General features: G+C 46.5%; 1 long non-coding RNA gene across 1 annotated transcript; it reads right to left on the bottom strand.

Annotated features, from left to right (window-relative positions):
* Positions 1–262: 262 nt before the first annotated feature.
* On the bottom strand, positions 263–4,763 carry LOC130684424 (uncharacterized). The gene is made up of 3 exons (XR_008998705.1): positions 4,087–4,763; positions 2,449–2,937; positions 263–1,958 (listed from the first exon to the last, which is right to left on the bottom strand). It is a non-coding gene; the product is annotated as an uncharacterized LOC130684424 (long non-coding RNA).
* Positions 4,764–14,213: the final 9,450 nt, after the last annotated feature.

Here is a 14,213-nt window from a genome sequence, read left to right as displayed (position 1 = left end):
GGCTGGCAGATGGCCTCCATCTCCCTGTGGGCTCCCTCGGTCACCCCTCTGTGTGTGTCTGTGCCCTAATCTCCCCCTCTTATAAGGACTCCAGTCAGATTGGATTAAGGCCCTCCCATATGACCTAATTTTATGCAATCACCCCTTTAAAGACCTTATCTCCAAATATAGTCATATTCTGAGATGTTGGGGGTTAACACTTCCATGTATGAATTTGGGGGGACACAGTTCAGCCCATAATACTACTGTCATTCATTTAAACCATTTACCACAGTTCAGTGATTACAAGACTCATGTTATGACACATTTGAACATATGTGGAATCAAGCTGCATCCAACAGTCTATGGTATACAGAGTTTAATTGAGAGAGATTTTTCTATAGTGATACAGGGTTACGGTTTACCTCACAATGGATGACATCTTGGATTCATGAAGTATAATACTCCTTGCAATACCCCATTGAATTAGCTACTATTTTCACCCCCATTTTGCAAATTGAGAAACTGAGGTACACAAGTTAAGCAGCTTGCCCAAGGACACCAGCTAGGAAGTAGTGGAGCTGGGTTCCAAATCCAGTCAGTGCGCCTCCCAGGCCCACCTGGACTGTCCTGTGGGATTGCTGTGCCTGGAAGACGTAGTACCTGGAACAGAATATGTGCACAATCAATGTTTGCAACTATCATTCCTTATTTCAGGGAATCATAAATGGCACGTGTGCATGTCGTAAGTCACAGTGACTTGGACATGTGTTCCTGGCTCAGGGCCATCCCCACAGTAATGTGTGGCCCTGGTGCCATCCCCCTTCACAGGCAGACATTCTCAGTCTAAAAAAACCTCTTTGTTTCTTCAATCTGAATGTATGCTTTCTAATCACCTACCATGCACACAATTTGATGAGCTTTGAAGAATCTAAAAAATGGGTAAGATCTCTGTCTTTGAGGGATTTAGTGTCAAGAAGGGGGACAAATAGGTAACACATAGGTTTACATCAATGCAGTGTGTGACAAATGTGACAGGATGCTCTTAGGGAGTCGCAATAAGAGTGGGGAGGGTGGACATTGCTCTCGCTGGGTGACCGGACCTGTGACGTCTCAGAGGTGGTGGTATGTGAGCTGAGACTTAGCTGTTGGCTAAGAGTTCAAAAGGCTAAGAATGGGCCAAGACAGAGGTGGCAGCCAGAAAGCAACATAGACAAAGGCCAGAGTGAGACAGTCCCATGGGAAGCAGTGGCGCAGCTGAATAAATGCTATGTGTGGGGCGAAGGGAAGACAACAGCAGCCAGGCAGGTAGGGCCAGATTGCTGGGGGCCTCAATGCCACAGAAATTAAACTCATTAGAAAGCATATTCAGTCCTCGAAGATTGAAGATTTGGGGGGTCAGGAACAATTGCTCCTGGGGAGCATTGAGCTGGAGATGGTGCCGGAGAGATGGTGGGCTCAGAGGCCGGGCTGGTGACTGCATGCGGCCACAATCCAGGCATAGGGTGACCAGCGTGCCCCGACTTTCCCAGGGCCTTCTCGGTGGTCACGTGGGAAATCCTACATTCCTCAGTCCCAGGCGGGCCAGGATGGTTGTCCTCCAGCCCCATCATCATTCAAGGAGGAGGCCCTAAATTTGGCTACAGGAAATGAAGCAGGAGGAACTCCATACAATCAAGAGGCCTGTAGAGGTTAGGGGGAGAGAGGGAGAAGGACCAGAAGGATTTAAGGGTATTTCAGAGCTGTGAGCCTGGTTGTTGAGGACAAGGAATGCGCATGTCAGGGAGGGACGCTGGGCTCGGAGGAACAGATGAGGAATTGCGCTTCGGATGCCCTGAGTGTTCAGATGGCTTCGAGCCAGCCAGATGGGCTGTGAGGGTGCAGAGCTGGGAACAGGCGGAGCTGCTGGGGACAGACTCGGGTACCACCCCTGGCATTCGGCCACTGCCCAGCGTCGTCCTAAGCCCACCAGGGGCAGCCTGCAGGGGACAGAAGGCTGCAGCCGAAACAATGGCTCTCGAATTTTGCACTGGACAGAATCACCCGAGCAGCTTGATAAATGCAGACCCCATCCCAGATCAGAGTTTAAGGTTCATGGCCCTACATCTTTAACACATCCTCCACACGATTATTTTGTTGATAGTCCAAAGACTACAATTGGAGAAACTCTGGCCCATGGGGATTAGAGAACAGGCAGTCATGTGCCAAGTCTCCTGGCCCTCTGCCCTCTTCCACCTGTCTACTGTTTTGCTGGTCCTATCATATGGCCTCCGCTGATGTGTGGGCTGTAGGCCCCGGCCAGCAGTGCCACCTCCCTCTCCCCGAGGCTCCCTATCCTCTCGGGACCAGCCATCTGGTTCACAAGCAAAGCAGGGCCTCTAGGCCTGGTTGTGCCCAACACCCAACTTCCTGTCCACAGTGGATAGTGCCGGGAATGATAATTGATTTCCTTGCCCCCAAAAGACTGACCTTGTGGGTTCTGGATCTTATCAAGAGGGTAATTGTAACGTCAGCCCAAGAATTCGGTGGGTTTGTCTAGCCAGGTCACTACTTAAGTGAGCCACTCCCAGCATTCATTATAACCAAACATAAAGGGGAGGCGGAGAGAATCCTGAGCAGCAGAGGTGATCATTTATCTGAGGTTCTGCAGGAGTCACGTGTGCAGACCCCTAGGACAGGTTCAGTCACTGGCTCAGAGCTGCAGCCCGAGACACACCATAAACAACACGTGGGGGAGGTAGCCAACTGGCTCCTCTCAGTCCCTCTTCACCAGCTCACAGAGTTCAACCAGATTTACAGCAGACTTCTGGGACTATCATAATATCCATGGATTCCGTACTTGGAGAAGGGCAGGGAAGGAGGTGGCTGCTGTCACTGCTTGTCCCTGGGTTATGGCACAGCAATGCACAGAGAGCCCAGTCCATGCTACTCAGTATACCGTAGTAGTCTCATAAATGCCTGCAAGTGTAATAAGATCAAGGACAACATGTCATCCATTGCTTCCAATAAGTGTCAGGTAAGGGAGCTAAGCCCTTCCCTTATTACTGAATTAGAAGTTGGAGGATAGAAGGCTTGGGGAGGCAAGGTCTTTATTTCCTAGGTTCTAAGTGACCCCAAGTGCTGAGTTTCCCTATCTCCCTTTGAACCTTGCACATGAAGTCACAGTCATTTGGGAAAGCCAAGCATTATGCTAAGACCAAGTTCCCTCTTGACCTTTCTCAGTGGAGAGAGTAAGGCTAATTGTTTTTTAGGGAGTTTGCAAATAGTATTAACCCCATCAGATCTGATGTAATTGAATGAACATATTAAGGGTACTGAAGGTCCCAGCAGAAAGAGACAGAATTTCTAATGAAACAAATATTGAGAGTGGGGAGAAAGTGTCCAGTGCTGCTTGCTGGAGAAACTTTGAACTTGCAAACAACTAGATTTAAGAACAACCTTAAAAATCTAAGTGGAATGGTGGTTTTCAGGGGCTGTGGCAGAGAGGGGAATTGCTAATCAATAGGCATAAAGTTTCAGCTGAGCAGATGAATAGTTATGAAAATCTGCTGTACAACATTGTACTTACAGTCAACAATACTGAATTATGCACTTACAAATATGTTAAGTGCTCTTGCCATAGTAAAATAAAATATAAAAACAAGAATGACCCTAAAACCAAGCCTATCTGGAAGTAGACAAGTTTCAATATTCTCCATAAATTCACTAGTTAACATTCCCAACATAATGTGTCCTGCATAGAAGATGCAGATAATATAACATAGCTATTATTGCAGATAACAGATCTTTAATCTCACATAACTGTTGCTCTTTTGGATTATTTTCTGATGTTAATGCAATCAGAGGAAGAGAAGAAAACCTGCTTGGGTGATAAAACTGACCTCAAAACACTTAATGTCAGATTCACACAATGATGGATCTGAAAACAGGGTCAGAGGAAATGGTCAAACCCAGCTGCCCCCTTCGTGCCTTCCAGAGGAGATTCTCCCACTCACCCGATACTCACGCATATGTCATCTTGTGAGATCTCAGTGTCTTAGTCTGTTTGAGCTGCTCTCACAAAATACCATGAACTGGGTGCTATAAACAACAGAAATTTATTCTCACAGTTCTGGAAGCTGGGAAGTTCAAGATCAAGGCGCCAACGGATTTGGTGTCTGGTGAGAGCCTGCTTCCAGGATCCTTGAGTCGTGTCCTCAGGTGGTGGAAGGGGCAAGAGAGCTGTCCAGGGTCTCTTTTATAAGGACACTAATCCATCCTTCAGGGCTCGGCCTTCATGACCAAATCACCTCCCCAAGCCCCACCTCAAATACCATCACTTTGGGGGGAATAGGTTTCCACATATGAATTTTAGGGGGACATAAACATTCAGTCTAATTCATCAGTTAATACCTGTACTGCTATTTACCTTTTCGTGTGTTTACATCTTTACCTGTGAACCTACTCATAAGCTCCTGGACAGAGTGTTGTCCTTTGTATACCCATGGCCACAGGAAACATTTGATGGTGGATAATCTGATGGTTGATCTGATCCCAAGCCATAAACTCCAAAGGACTGCCTCAGTTTTCTCATGCTGTTACTTTAGGCTTCAGAAATAAGTAAAACAATAAAGAGTCTTTCTCTTGGGAATCCGCACTGGTGTGTATACAGACAGCATTATTCGTTAGTTTTACTCCACCATCCCTACTTATTGTTTGCAGTTTTGTGTCTTCTAGGCATTTCGAAGGAGATTCTTAATGAACATAAGCAGTCCAGAAAACCAGTGTTAGCCCAGGTGGGGAGGATATGGGGGGACAGACCTCTGAAAGGTGCATCACTTGGCATGGTCCTCTTCCTGCTTTGAATGATAAGCATTGTACCCTTGGGTCCAGTGTGCAGCCCTCTGTAAACCTGTATCCCTAACTGAGGGTCATGTTCTGTCTTTTAGAATAATAAACGTGTGCATGTGTGCGTGCAGCTCATGCGCGTGTCCTACTATAGAATGCACGCTCCTTGGGCGCAGATACGTTAGGTTTTGTTACTGCCTCTGTTTAAATGACAGTTCCCCACATTGTTTGCTTAAAGTCCTATTCATCTCCTAAATGCCACTGCCTCTGGGATACCTGCTTAGACACTATAGGCCAAAACAGCCCTCTGGTTTGCATCTCATAGTGACACTTATTATCCATAACAGTGTCATGATTTCTTTAGTTACAAATATGTTTTCTTTCCCTGAAAAGCTGAGACTTTGATATCCCACATCTTTGTAACCCTAGCTTTTTGCCTAGTGTTCAGCACATACGAGGGCTTAAAAAATAAATGCTATTGACCTGAACTGAAGAGATTTGACAGGTAGAAGCCCAAGTAAATAAGGTCAGAATTAGAGTGTAACTTTAGGAGACTGGAAAATTCTTCCTTCCTCCCAGTTTTTTCATAACCTCTGACAAGGGCAGGAAACTGCACAGAAGAGCTTGGTTTCTTTAGACTTATACCTTAGACCATGTCACAGTGCAGCTCTCTTGAGACGGGGTTCCATTTGGATTCCACTTAGAGCTGCCCCATCCCAGGAGACTTGGAGGGGTACCAGGACTCTGAGCATCAAGCATTCCGGGGCAAGACATGCTGTGTCCACTACACAGTTTGTATGGGGTAGGAGCTCCTATCCTGGGCTTCCCAGGAGCAGCCCACGTGGTCAGGAAGGGGAACAGAGCATAGACTGCTCAGCCAGGGCAAATGTTTGAAGGAAGGAAATGGCTGCAGAGAAGATAAGACAGAATTTAAGTCTTAACTTTATAATTAATTTGCAACTCATTTCACACCATCCTCCCATCCATTCTGTTGTTTAAATCCATTGCCCCATAATTTATAAAATGAAGTCACTTCTCACCTTGCAGTGAATTTAACACACATTTAGAGGAGGGACTTAATGTCTCTTTAATGCCAACTCGCATTTCACAATTTAGAGAGAAAAGTCAGACATCCATCTGACCTTTGACAGAATGGGCAGCACCAGCCATCAAGCGAAGCCCATCTAGTAATGGGGAATGAACCAAACAAAATTTGGCACTGGTCATATGGAGACAAACGCCACCGGTGCTCCATGGAGGATGGCGCATGGTGGCGATTCAAATGGTGACATCAAGGTCATTCAAGTGGTGAGAGCTTCTCTGTGGGTCCAGCTGACTCTATTCACGGGGTCATGACCTGATGACCTAACCCTAGGCGAAGGGGCTGGGATATTCCCTGACCTCTTTGTCTGCTGTAAGAATCTAGCACTGCAGGTCAAACACAGATACACCCTGTGCCCAGCAGCCACCTGCTGTGGGATGGTGGGACTAGCAGGAGCTTTGATATAATTCCTAACTCTGGCTCTGCCCTTTACTGCCTGTGTGACCTCAGGCAAGTGACTTCCCCTCTCTGAGCTTCAATTTCATCACCACTACAGCAGAGCAGTATTTGCTCTTTAGGATGCTGCTTTGCAGATGAAGGGAACTAATGCATTTGGGCCTGGCACATGGCAACTGTTGAAAAGAAATGTGACCTGCCAGCTTCCCCAGCTTCACCTGACCCTGCGGCGCTCTGCCATATGGCTTATCCCACCCAGCCTTCCAAACAGCCCTGTGCTGCGCTGGAGCAACAAATAAGGAAAGGTTTCTTGGCTCAGGGTTAGATTTGTACTTAAGTCAGCTTTACAGCCACATGGAGAATTTTTATAAGTACATAAGTGATCCAGAAGCTTTTCCAATTATGCAATTCACTCAACATACATTTATGATCACCCCCATGAGCTTCTCGCAGGTACTCCTAGAATGACAAAAGCTTCAGGAAAGAGCAGGTCATGTTACTCCTCTGGCGAGGGCTGCAGAGCCATGTGGGCACACTGCATGATGCGCTTGTCAGCCGACAACGTTTCCAGGTCCCAGTGGTAAGGAACAAAAGGGCGTCTCCAGCCTCACCCAGGGACCATCAGCCACCTCCTGGGCCGCGGAAGTACCTTGCCAACAGGGCACTGACAAGCAGAAGCCGGCCTGGCCCCGCAGACCACACTGAGGGCCTTTGTGTGCCAGGAACATGGGGCGCTGATTGAAATCCAGGCCGTGCACCTGGGTAACAGAAGGTGACAACAGTACAGGCGGTGCCCAGTGTCCCCGGCCCGAGCATCCTCCCTGCCATTTGCATTTAAAAGGTTTGGAGGAGAGGAAGTGAGGCTAGCTGTGGGCCGTGGGAAATGCCGGGGAATGACCTGGCGGGGAGAAGCAAGGGCCGGCCACCCTGCGCTGAGTGGCAAGAAACGGTGCTGCCAGCCATTTACTTTGGAACTGGCAGCGCACGCTTGTAGGCAGCCATCTACCCTGGGAGCACAGCCTGCCACCACAGGGTAAACACTGCCCGTGGTCTGGGGCCACGCTGCGAGCTCTCCAAGCCTCCAGCAAAGGCCATGTTTTTGAAAAGAATAAAAATTGAGTCTAGTTTGTTGTACCAAGCAGCATCCCTAATAGTAACTAGCATTTATATGATACTAGATGGAAGCAGGATGGTCTTAAGCTACCCGAAGGCTCGGCCACATTTCACAGCTCACTTCTTGGCCTGTAAGGACCTCAAGCAGGCAGCTAGACAACTTACAAGGTCAGTAACTTAACTCTGGAAATGACGACTTGACACTGGAGCATCTTACAAAAAAAAAAAAAAAGAATCAGAAGATATTCAAGGGATTGTTCAGAATTTCTGCAAAGTTCAGAAATTACTCTTATGTTAGCAGTAATGGCTTTAATAACTCAAGAAGGTGTCAGTTCTTAAAAAGAGTCAAGTACACATATGGCTAAAATGAATAATGCTTAATCACAGCTATCACCTCAGTTTCAGTTCTGTTTAGTTAGACACAGACCAGTTAAAATCCTCTCTTAGACTCACTGGAACCATTAAGTTATGGGGCATTTCTCAGCACAATTCCAAATCAACCCATTTCTGCAAAAATTCCTTGTGATCATTAAATATCACAAGAAGGAGAGGAAGAAAACTGACGCAGGCCGGAGGGGCTGGGTTGGGGGGTGTTGCTGCAGGACCGGATCTGCTGGTAAGGATGAAGTCCTAACAAATGATAAATTGTTCTCCCTGTTTTCCTTGACTTTCAAGTAACAGTAAATAACTCAGACTCAAAGGGCATTCCAGGCTCCAGTGACTCTACTGGGCAATTCATAGGCACCTGCATACCTGTGCTGGGTCCACGCCACTACCAGGTGACTTGATGTTATGCAGTGGTGTGGTTTGCATTATTTAGAAGCATCATCAGCTGTGAGTATGAATGAGGTAAAAAATTCTGCTGTGTGGTCACCCCTTTTGTCTAGTTACCATCCTCTCAAACCCTCCCCAGGGATTTCTCGGAGCCCTCCAGGAAGGTCTTTGTTTCATGTTTACGTGGTTCTGGGCCTATTGTTGTCCCACTGGGCTCTGCAGGGCGTCCACCTGATCCCACTGGGATAAGGCTGCCCTGCCCAGGCCTGTGCTCCTGCGTCTCTAAATTTGCCCTCCCTAAGCCACCCTTGAGAACTGCGTTCCTCCACCCCTCACTAATGGAGCCAGCCTGATTCCCTGAAGAATTCAGGCCTGGGCAGGGTGCTGCCTCTTTCCAAAGGGGTTGGGCTGGACACCCTTCTGCTGAAGGTAGGACATCGCTACCTTCCAGTGAAAACCAATCTCTCACTTGCTCTCTGTCTCCTTGAAACAGCTGCCCTTCTCAGTAAGCAAAGGGGCTGACAGAGTGATATCATCTGAGCATCTTGCCCTGTGGGGAACACTCAGCCTGGGCCTGTCTGTACCCTCAGCACTTCTCAAAGCCACTCACAGTTCCACTCCTATACTCAAGGTCTGAAGAGCAGGTGGACCAACAGGTTAATGAAAAAAAAAAAACAACAGACAGTGATGAAACAAGGAAATGCTCCCCCGGACTTTGCAGATCCCTAACACTGTTTTCTCTGTATAGAAATGAACACGGAAGTGTGGACTGGAACAAAAATGACCCTGTAATATTATCCTTTCTGTGCAAATAAGAATGTGAGTGGGGCAGTGTGCACCTTGACCGAAACCTTTGCTCAGGGGAGCTGGGTTATTTCTCAACCTTTTGACCACAGTCTTATTGGAGGTCAGCAATATCTCAAGGCCTGCAGAGCAGAATGAGCTACTAGAAAAGAACTTTACCAATGCAGAATCCAAATCAAGCCTGCTTTGTGTGTGGTGGAAAGTAGAGAACGCTGGACTAGGGGTCAGAAGGTTTAAATTTGAATCACAGCTCCGCAGCTCACCAGCCGTGCGTTCCCAGACAATTCACATAAGCTCTTTGAGCCTCACTTTCCCTGTCTCTAAACGGGAGCAGGGCTGACAATCATGTTGTAAGCTGCCTAGTGCAGCACAAATACAGGAGATTCCAGTCACTATTGCCGTCATCGTCTTCGGAGCAGTATGTTTAGAAACCCAAGTAGTCCAGCTGTGATTCTGTTTGTCTCCTACCACTTCCCTTCTGCAGAAGTCAAAGTAACTGTCTGCCGAGTAGAAGGCATGCCCCACAGAGAGACGGGCAACTAACTGTGCATTCCATTAAGAGTCTGATCATCCTGCTTCCATCTAGTATCATATAAATGCTAGTTACTATTAGGGATGCTGCTTGGTACAACCAACTAGACTCAATTGTTATTCTTTTCAAAAACCTGTCTTCTTGTCTTCTGCTAGAGGTGAAGACACCTGCAGGTGGGACATCCTGTGAGGCCAGGAAAGGAAGCCCAGAGCTTAGCTCTGTTCAGCCCTGCTGCATGAATGTCACAGACAACCCGTGAGGAAGCAGGAGCTGAGCCCCTCCTGTCCCTGTGCGCCCTGTCTTGGGCACCGGAGCCCCACTCCCTGGAGCAGCGCTCATGGCTGCTCTGGGAACAGGCCCATCTGGCCTCACAGAGGACTTCCAGAACTGCCTGCTTCCTATTTTATGGTTTATGATTTCCTCTTAGCCTCCAAAAAGCAGATGGAGCTCAATCTATAAAATCCTTATCCAGACACCATACCAAAGCATTTCTATCATCCAAAGAGAAAAAGTCCCAATTCCTTAGACAGGTAGGTATACCAGGACCCTCACAATTTGCTCTCAGGCTAGTTTTTCAGCCCCATATCTGACTATGTAGAGACCTATGTATTTCTTTACACATATATAAATAATTGTATGGAAGGGAGTTATTCCAAGTTCCAGGGAGACACACAGATACAATTCTATCTGAAATGGTATATTGACTGATAAGCCTTTATGGACTCCAAAAGCCCTATGGAATTATTCAGGTGCAAAACAGTTGCTATCACACATACTCTTTCCATGTGAGCAGAAAAAGCTCTCAGCAGCATTATCTTCTCACAGTACTAGTTCTTATTAAGGAAAGTTGAATCCTAAGCTGCCTTTTTAGATCATTCTGCCTTGCAGGGATCTCCACCCACCACAGAATTCTCAAATACTCACCAGTTACTCACACAGCCTCGGTAGGCTGCACATCCCCTTTCTGTCCGTGTTAACTCCTGGTGAGTCTGTGTCCAGGAGGGACACACTCAGATGGTCAGGAAGCTACAGAACCCCCCACCGGAAGTGCCCGGTGTGTGCAGATTGTCCTGTCACAACCACACTGCATCTGAGTCTGCTCCCACCGCCTTGGTTAATTCACATTCCCATACTTTTGACCTGAGATACACTCTCAAATGCTGCTGACCGAAACTGGCCACAAAGAATACCCTCAGTTGGTCAGTCATCTCGAAGCTGAGATATGACACCATCATCTTCTGCTCTTTGAAAAGTTCCTTGCAGAGGCCGCGGTGAGCCTGGGGCCCCCTGGACTGTGCTGTGGTCTGTTCGGGACTTCCACCTGTGTTCTTGCATTTCATTACCCTTGTTACCAGAATCCTACCTCCCTGCAAAACCCAGCATGGATCCCCCTTCCTCGGAGATGCTTTCCCGCTACTCACAGCCAGATCTGCCGTAGTAGACACGACCCCATGCCTGTGCTCCCTGCCCTGGCTTCGCACCTCACGTACTTCGCGTGTTCCTGCTGTCACTCTTCCTCCAATAAGGCGACAGCGCCTGCAAAGCTGGGAATGCGTCTCTCTGTCTGGCACTCTCGGCTCCTTTATGGCAGAAATGATGCAGGGGTCCTGAAAGGCTGAGCAGCTGAAATGCAGAAGGGTGTTTCTCAGTTCACACCACATTATCATCATTGGGCACCCCCATGAGGTCCCCTCTCCTGTCTTCAGTATTTATTTGTTGCCTGTTAGCTGATTCCCCACTCTGACTCCCCATCCCCAAGAGCAAACGTTGTAATGGCTTCAACATATGTCACTTCGCTTGAACGTGCTCCTGTGCGGTGTGGGTTCTGCCCTGTGTGTATGCATTCCCAAATACCTGGAAATGGCATTGAGTTCAGTATGTCTATTTCACTGGAAGCTGGCAAGAGGGTCAGCTTAGCCCCTTCCTCCCCACCACGGGGATGTCTTCCAGCAGAGCAGATGGGCTAGTACTACGCTCCTCCCATGTGAGAGGGCACATATTTTTCATCGTTTGAACAAAAGGAAGGGTAACAATATAGCACAGTGATTAGGAACATAAACTCTAAGTCAAATGCACTTCAGCCTGAGTCGTGTTTTCCCACTTACATGACTTTAGGCAAATTACTCAGCCCCTCAGAAATGTCCATTTCTTCATCTGTAAAATAAGGACAAGAGTAATCATGAGGTGAGGATTAAATAATATAGGCTTAGAACAACAGGGGCTGGTATAAAGTCTAAATAAATGACAGCTGAATTATTAATATATACTTCTTAGGATGCTCATAGGTGCCAAATTGCACATCTCCTGCGGTAAAGAGAGTTAAAGACGAAAGACAAACAGAGAGTTAAGAATTTTAAAGACACATCTGAGAACCCGGAAATTGCCCAGTGGAAGTCTTGTAATCATTTACCCTTCAAGTCCCTGCGATAAAAGGTTCCAGAGCATATGCCTTCAAGTATCTTGCTGATCCTTTTCTACAGTAGCATGAAAAAACGGAAGGAAAAGAGTCACCTTCCACGGTGGAACTTCTTTTTTTCCGGAGGTTAAGATATGTGTTTCGAGGGAAGCGCGGGCTTTGTGTCTGCCTAGCTGTGCCCACCCCCAGCGACTCACCGCACACATGTGAATTGCCACCTGTCTGGCGCCAACTTGGTCAAGTGTCAGACCAGGGCAATCTTTATTCTGGGATTTACTATTCCAGCAAGCTTAGAGTTACAGAAAGTGGGCCAGAGCCTAGGAGGTCCTCCTTGGCCATTTACCGTACGTCTCCTTTACACGGGAGAGACCTGAATAAATCAAGCTCGGTCTCGTCTCTCTCTTCTGGTTTCTGTGAGATCTGTTCCAAAAGACAGCAATGATCACACAAGTAACCCGTGACTGACAGCCAGTTCCGGTGTCGCCTTGGAGTACACAGGCACCTGCTTAGACACAGCAGGGGGGCTGATGTTTGACCTTCCCTTAGGGCCAAGAAACACTCCTGAACGATCTCTGGAACCAGGGTGCCGCCTCAGCTTAGCAAGTCACATGTTTCCTGAGCCCAGAGCCTGTCCCGTCTCCCCCCTGATTTAACCTTTAAAGGCCATGCCCTGGGGAAACAATGATCTCAGTCATTGCCCTTCAGCATGTGTGGACTCAGGCTGTGTGTCTAAAGCAGCTGAGCCAGGTGAGTCAGAAAGGTGACGCCAAATGCCACAGCGATGGTGACAGGACTGTGAAAACCCCAGCCTGAAGAGTTGGCTCAGGCAGGCAAGGCCAGTACTTTCTCAGAGAAATGTCTTTTGATAAGCTTAATGATTTGTGAGAGATCAGAAAGTACGGTATGCTTCTATTCACACTTTCCAGACTAGCTTACCTGCCCTTAACCACTGTTGTGTGTTATTAGCACCAGGGGAAGCTATCTTCTGAGCTTTAGCAGAATGATAAAACTTTTCTCTTCATTTCTCAATATAATTGCTGTGTTATTGTTTTCAAATACCTTCTTTTAAATGTACTTGCAGCATCTACAGATACCAGCCTGTTAAGCTGAAATCAGAAAAGTCGATACACACATAATTAGAATGGAACAGCTGTCAGTGATGGGCATTAGCTGGTCAATGGACTGTAGTCATAATCAATGGAAAAAGTATAAGAAAAAACAACTGGACTCTACACTGCTTATATTAAGGCAGCTAGGAAGGGCAAATATACAGAATCTTGTGATTCCAGAAGCAGTGTGAAATAGGTATGTTTTAGAGTTTTATGTGCCTTGGTAATCTGCCTGTTCTACATATATAGAGAGTTCCCAAAATTTGTCTCATTTTTTTTTTTCTGATTAGTTTCAGGTTTTATAAGATTCTGCCCATCAAATAAACTGCATTTATTAAAGACATAATTAACCTATTTTCACCTTTTAATCATCTAAGGCACATATAACTGTAATCACAGCTTCAGATCAGCATGATAATCAATGTTATCAAACTGAATTAATTTAACTCTAATCAAAAGCAAAAATACCATGACATTCTAGTTAATTCATGCAGTCTTATTTTGGGAGTTGTACAATTTCTGTTGAACTTTTTGGAATAAGGAAAAAAAAATTTTAATTGCTCTCTCTTCCTTCAAAGACCCCCTAAGGGCTCAGGTACCCCAAGGGGTGAATCACTAACTTTGGGCTTTATAAAGGACCCCTAGGGTGAGATTCAGTAGTCTTGAAATGGAAGGAGAACCTGCCTTTTATTTCTCTCTCTGCACCCCCAAGAAGGTGTGTGTAACCAAGACTGAGCACAATGCTTACCTCACCAGTGTTTCAGTTTCCCCATTTGAAGAGTGGACATAACTACCAGACAATTTAAAAGAAGAACAGAAGAAGGGAAGGAAGAGAGGAAGGGAGAGAGGGAGTATTTGAAAATCTGCACCTCAGGGCAAAACAACAGTTCTACAGAGCAATCTGGGTGCTCAGAGTTCAGAGAAAACTTTGTTGTGTTGATGTTCTCTTCTGAGTCTCAGATAAACTTAACCTGCTTAAATAATTCCAAAAATTAAACCTGACCAGACTAGCTCAATTTCAAGTGATTCGAATCTTACAATATTCAGAAAATAAGTATAAGACCAAAAGAGAAATTTCTTTGAATTCTCAACCAGTGAACGAAGCCAAAACTTTTGACTCAAGCCCTAAAGCGATTCAAGTTTTATTTTAGTCAGAAATAA

This window comes from Manis pentadactyla, chromosome 7, assembly GCF_030020395.1.
Source record: "Manis pentadactyla isolate mManPen7 chromosome 7, mManPen7.hap1, whole genome shotgun sequence".
Taxonomy (NCBI): Eukaryota; Metazoa; Chordata; class Mammalia; order Pholidota; family Manidae; genus Manis; species Manis pentadactyla.
Note: the sequence above shows the minus strand (reverse complement) of the source record. Positions and strands in the feature narration are given on the sequence as shown.